We start from the raw sequence: 5,835 nt of genomic DNA, 5'->3' as shown, positions 1-5,835 counted from the left end.
TTCTCCCCCGGTCTGGGGCTTTCATGGGAGAGGGTTTATTGGGCCGCTCGGTCTGGGCCGGGCTCTAGCTGGGAGAGGGTTTATGGGACCGCTCGTAAGCCCCGCCTCTGCGTCTGCAGAGACAGCAGGACCACACAGCAGCTAAGACTTCTGGGAAAAATAACCGCTGACTATGTTATGGAGGCTGGGGGATGAATATAACAAGAGGATTTATCTGGTGGTTGATTTCCTAGGATGCATCAGGCCTTGGTTTCGTCGGGGTATTATATTTGTGATGATGGTTAGGTTTGTATGAAGAATATATCAATGGTTGGTTTGTAAACATTTCACAATGGCTCAGTTTAGTTCAAATGTAGGTATTGGGTTAGAGCTGGTTGTGGTTTAGTGTGGGGAAGTTCAGGGTTTGGGTTCGGGAGAAAGCAATGCATCATGGTCCATGGACAGCAAGAGAGGTTGGTAGAGGTGCAATCATGTCAGACAAAATATCATAAATGTATGTTCATATATTCGCTCACATGGCTTGGGACATTCATGGGATCAAACTATTTGGCTGTGGGTCAGAAACATATCCTGCCCCTTTCCCCCTCCCGTCCCTTCCCTGCCTGAGCTATGGCAACATGAGAGCTGAATGAGCTTATGCGCGCTTATGCTTTAGCATAAGTGTCATTAAACGGTAAAGCCTGCTAACATCCATACATGAATCCTGGATATATATTTCATGTATGTAAACCCTGTATGTTATAGCATGCGTAGAGCTTCCATGACACACCCTGCTCTTCACTCCCCGCTCCCAGAGGACCTCTGATGGAGGCCCGTCCCTTAAATGGAAGTCTCAGCGAAATCTTTTATTAAAAATCGGTGGAGGGTTACTGCTGCAGCTGCGGTCCTGTAATGAGATCTATAATAAAAGAGCCCAGCCTTATTTACCTATCGCGCAGCAGCTCGTTTCATGGAGGACGCTATTGAGATATTTTTACTAGTTGCTATTTAGTCATTTCGCAGATGTTTTCATGTGACGGGACTTGCAGTGACTTTTTATGGATCCATGTATCTGATGAGCAGGTGGGGGTTATACCAGGACATCTTGCTCAAGGATGCCTACAGGTAAGACCGATGCAGACAATGGGATTCGAACCCAGAACCTTTCAGCTTGGAGTCAAACACCCTTGACATTAAAGTATGGTGGATCCCACACTTTGTAACCCATGGGAATGCTTAACAATGGCGCCCCCTCTGACGAAAATAAAATAAAAAGCACTTGCTCATTAATCATGCATGGCTATGTGCAATCAGTAAGCCAATTAACAGAACAACCTACTCCCATTAATGTTGGCTACCATCGCGTGCCTCCAGTCCCTTGAATAATAGATGAAGTGAAGTGGCGGGACCGTCCCGACACCCTACACCCCCTCGTTTGCCCTCGGCCCGGGCCAGAGAGGACGAGGCCGGCCTGCTTGCGTGCTAACGTGGAGACGGAAACAGGGATGAATAATTGAAAAGTGGTGCTAGTTGCAGAGGTACTCCAGAACATTCCTTCCCTCTTGTCTCTGTTTTCCAGGCTCACTCTGATGCCCTCAGTTCAGGACAGCAGCAGATACGGTCTGTTATTACTGGGATATGCTTTGAAAAAAAGACAGCAAAAAAAAAACGCTTTCGTGTATCTCCTCCAATCAAGGTTCAAAGTTTCGTGGCATCACAAGAGCTGAATCATGCTGTGTTTTGGCTTGCTGCTCGTTTCCCTAGCGACCCAGCTGCAAGGTAAGGGCCAGCTCTCGCCCATAACCACTTACACATACATCTGTAGGCAAGAATGGATGGTACACCTGGGTACAGTCCCTCTTTATCATGCCATGTTGTATTATCATATCATGTACTATAATGTGGAGAGACAGAGAGAAACGCAATATGGTTTCAACAAATAGGGCCTTGAGGAGATCAACAAGGAGTGTGTTTGATTATGTCCAATAATATCCATCTTTCACAGTTGGCTTTGACCCGATTCCTAATAAATTGCAAGGACTGGAGTTTTATTACAGACCGTGATAATAAACATCTGAGGCATTGTTGAGGTTCCAACAGAGGAAAAAGTTCCTGGGCTGAAACATAAACAAAAGGCTAAACATTTCTCCCCCTTTGGAACCACAGAATGTAATGCTAAATATAGCTGGTTTCTCGGGCTGTCTTTCTTCTTCTTTTTGCCATTCCTTCTATGTTGTGTCTTTTCTCTCTTTTTGTTATGTAAATCGGTATAATGCTGAAAAACCTGATTTTGCTTTGGGATCTGTAAAAGTCTTATATATGTATTCATTACTTATTTATGTATTCATTGACCTTTGTATTAATATTACTCTAGTGATCCTGAAGTGGCACCTCAACCCTGCGTTGGATGCGTTTCAGTATTATGGTCTGTTGTTAAACTCTTCCCAGGTCTGGAAATCCTGGACCCCCAGCAGGTGGAGTACATCCACCTGCAGGTCAACGGCACCGCAGGGGGCTCCGTCACTTTGGACTGCGGCCCCACACTTCCCACCATCTACGTCTGGGCCTACACCGCCGCGGGGTCCGAAGACAGCTTGGCGCTGGCCTACAACTACGGCCACGGCGCCAAACTCCAACCACGGTCTCTTCGCTCGGCCAGGATGAGCGTTCCCCCCAACTCCACCACTCTGGTGCTGACGGAGGTGCAGGTGGAGGCCCAGGGCACCTACACCTGCCAGGCACTGTATGACGTAGAGGACGGGGCCCGCATCACCTTCTACATCACCCGGCTGGACGTGGAGGAAGAGGAGGACTGATGGAGAGGAAGAACGCCAGGGTGCATCACTTCCTGTGTCCGATGTGTATGTGTGTGTGTGTGTATGAGTGTGTGTGTTTGTGTGTGTAGACTAGTCTGCGAGTTATGTATTCTGCTATCATGTAATTAAAGTCATTATTACAGGGTGTGGGTGTTTGTGAGTGTGTGTGGATGTTTGTGTGTGTGTGCATATATTTCTGTACGCTATGTCTCTGAAAGCAACATGACTTTTCTTTTGTCTAGGCTGTGGTTTTGTTTCTTTTGGGTTGCCGTGTGAGAAAATAGTATCGTCTTGATTATGGTCTGTTTTTGATTGAAGTCATGTTGACGGTGGTTTATCAAGACCATGCTGTTTCTGACCTTAACAAAAGTTTTGCTTCAATACTCAATCTGAAATATTTATTCAAAGAGTAAAATGGTTGTCAGGTTTTCCATCATTCCTTGTACAAAACTATTCCAAAAACATCCACCGAACAAGGCTGAATACTACTATTATAATTTATTTATTAAAAGCAGTTTGACAGATATTTGAATAATAAAGTGTGAGTTGCTGGAGGCCAGGAGCTCCTAGGACCCAAGGTAAACCAGAGTGCGGTGATTCTTTTAACATTACAGATACTTCAAATCCAAGAGGGAAAAGAAGCCTGCTCACCAAGCCATCCATGGAACCTAAACACACCATTGCACATGGCAGGGAACGGAGTTACTAAAGAGCTGATGATGAATAGAGCTGTCTACGAAGTTATGTTTGAAACTGGTTTAAGCCTTCGTGCTTGTGTGTGGCCTTGGGGATCAATATGCAAATACGGTTTCCAAGCTGTCCATAATGGACTGACCGCATTTCCGATTTGGAGGCCACGAAATAATTAAACGTATTGTCCATAGAGAGACGAGAAGGAAAGGCTTAACCCTGCACAGCCGCTCAATGAGCAGATATTACCGGAATTACAAGCTATTGCTGCTCAAATAAACAATTCTTGGGCTATGTGACACGTACAAGGACGCGTGGGTGTGCATCACGTACGCATTTACACACACAACACCCACTCGACCTCCCTCAGGTGAAGAAAGAGAATGATCCCTGATTGGTCGACACGTGTTACCATGCCGACGAAGAGCCCCGATCATTAGCAGGGGGGCTCCCAGAGAACGGCGCTGGGAGCGGGAACATGGGAACGCTACAGTGCTGTGTGAGTGGCCCTCTATTAGGCTGGTTAACAGTCCACTGATCCACTACATTCACACTCTTTCACCGATGCCCTGGGGGAGTCTGAGGAGGAGGAGGAGGAGGTGATGGAGGAGGAGGGGGAGGAGGAGGAGGAAGGTGGGGATGCCGGTGGTGGTTAAGGAATAATGGAGGAGAGGGGAGGGCTGGGCTGGTGTTAACAGGTCGTCTCTGCAGTTAAAGGGGAAGGAATGCCAGCGGGGACAATGACCCTGCTTGTTCCCATGGGCTCCTCTAACGAAGGGGGCGTCTCGGCACGGGTGGAGGGGGGGGGGGGGGGTGGACAGAGGGTGGAGGATGTAGTCTGTGAGGTATAGGGTGTAGGTGTAGGCTGTTAGGTGTAAGGTATAGAGTGTAGGCTACATGATGTAGGGTATAAGGTGCACAGTTTAGTGCAGGTCGTAGGATGTAGGGAGCATGATGAAGTGTGTTGCATGTAAGGTGCAACGTGTAGGCATAGGGATGTGGGGCTGAAGGTGTACATTATAGTACAGGATCTAGGTTTTAGCTTATTGGCCGTTGGATGTAGGATATAGGATATATTCTGTAGGATGCAAGGTGCAGGGTTAAGGTGTAGGGTGAAGGATATAGGATGTAGTACGTAAGATACAGGATACATTGTGAAGAATGTATAATAAATAGTGTGTAGGATGCTAGGTGTAAGGTGTAGGGTGAAGGCTATAGAATGCAGTGCGTAGGACGCAGGATATAGTGTGTAGGACGTTAGTTCCACGACTGAGGCTGCATGGCCCAGTGGAGGGACGGCGCCGGCCCACCGACGTGGGAGACAGAGAGCTGGCCAGCATCTGTCAGCATCTTCTCTCTCTCTAACTCTCTCCCATTCTCTCTAACTCTGTCCCTAGGCTATTTCTCTTTCAATGCCAGCTTCATTTCCTTCCCATTGTCCTCCTCCTCCACCCCCTTGTGTTCCTGATGTCGGGTCGCTGGGGGCCCGGCCAGCACCGCACTCTGACTCACTGGTAGACATTCCTGCGACCCCCGGACAAGTCTACCTCAAAGGTCGCTGAAAGACAACGTCGAAGGGATTAGCCCGCCAAACAATGGCCTCTCAGTGTCCTAATGTCTAATGTTTTGGAAATCAGGGCCCCGGCCTCAGTCATGTAAATACACAACACCACAAAGAGTGAACAGGGCCAACGTGTTCCTGAGAGCCTTTCGGACGGACTCCTCCAGCCTGGGAAATAGCGGAGGTTAGCACCAAGCAGGCAGCCAAACACGGTTAGCTGCGACAGACTAGCAGTCTGACTCCCCGCTAAGAATAACAGACGGAAGAGCGGGTCCCGCGGCCGAGCTGTGGGCAGGCGGCGGGCAGGGCGCTGCCAGGAATATCCCTGCGGACCAGAGGAGGAGGCCCGGTGCCAGGCTTACCCTATGCCCAGGGGGAGAGGCAGGCCCCGCTGGCCAAAGGGGACAGGCAGACAGGCGACAGACTGGAGGCGGCCGCGCCACGACATAAGCACCAGCTCCCGTTATTGGACCGACGTACCCCCTCCATCCTCCTCCCCCTCCCTCCTTCCTCCTCCTTCCCCTCCCTTCTCCTCCTCCCACCCATCTACGTGTGATCTATCACATGACCTTTTTTATTTTTCATGTAATGTCGACTCTACATAGACGCACGTGCATAAATGCAGATATATGACACAGAGGAGTGATCAGCACACACACACCGCACGTATCAGATCACTTACTTCTCCAGTCTCTATGATATCTATTTAAGATATGCATTAACTGTTAATATCAACACTTTCTCGATCATATATTATTAGAGGTCAATTTATTTATTATTTGTCCTAAT

Source organism: Pollachius pollachius, assembly GCF_949987615.1.
Source record: "Pollachius pollachius genome assembly, chromosome: 3".
NCBI classification, from domain to species: domain Eukaryota; kingdom Metazoa; phylum Chordata; class Actinopteri; order Gadiformes; family Gadidae; genus Pollachius; species Pollachius pollachius.
The sequence above is the reverse complement of the archived record's forward strand: the minus strand, read 5'-3'. Positions refer to the sequence as shown.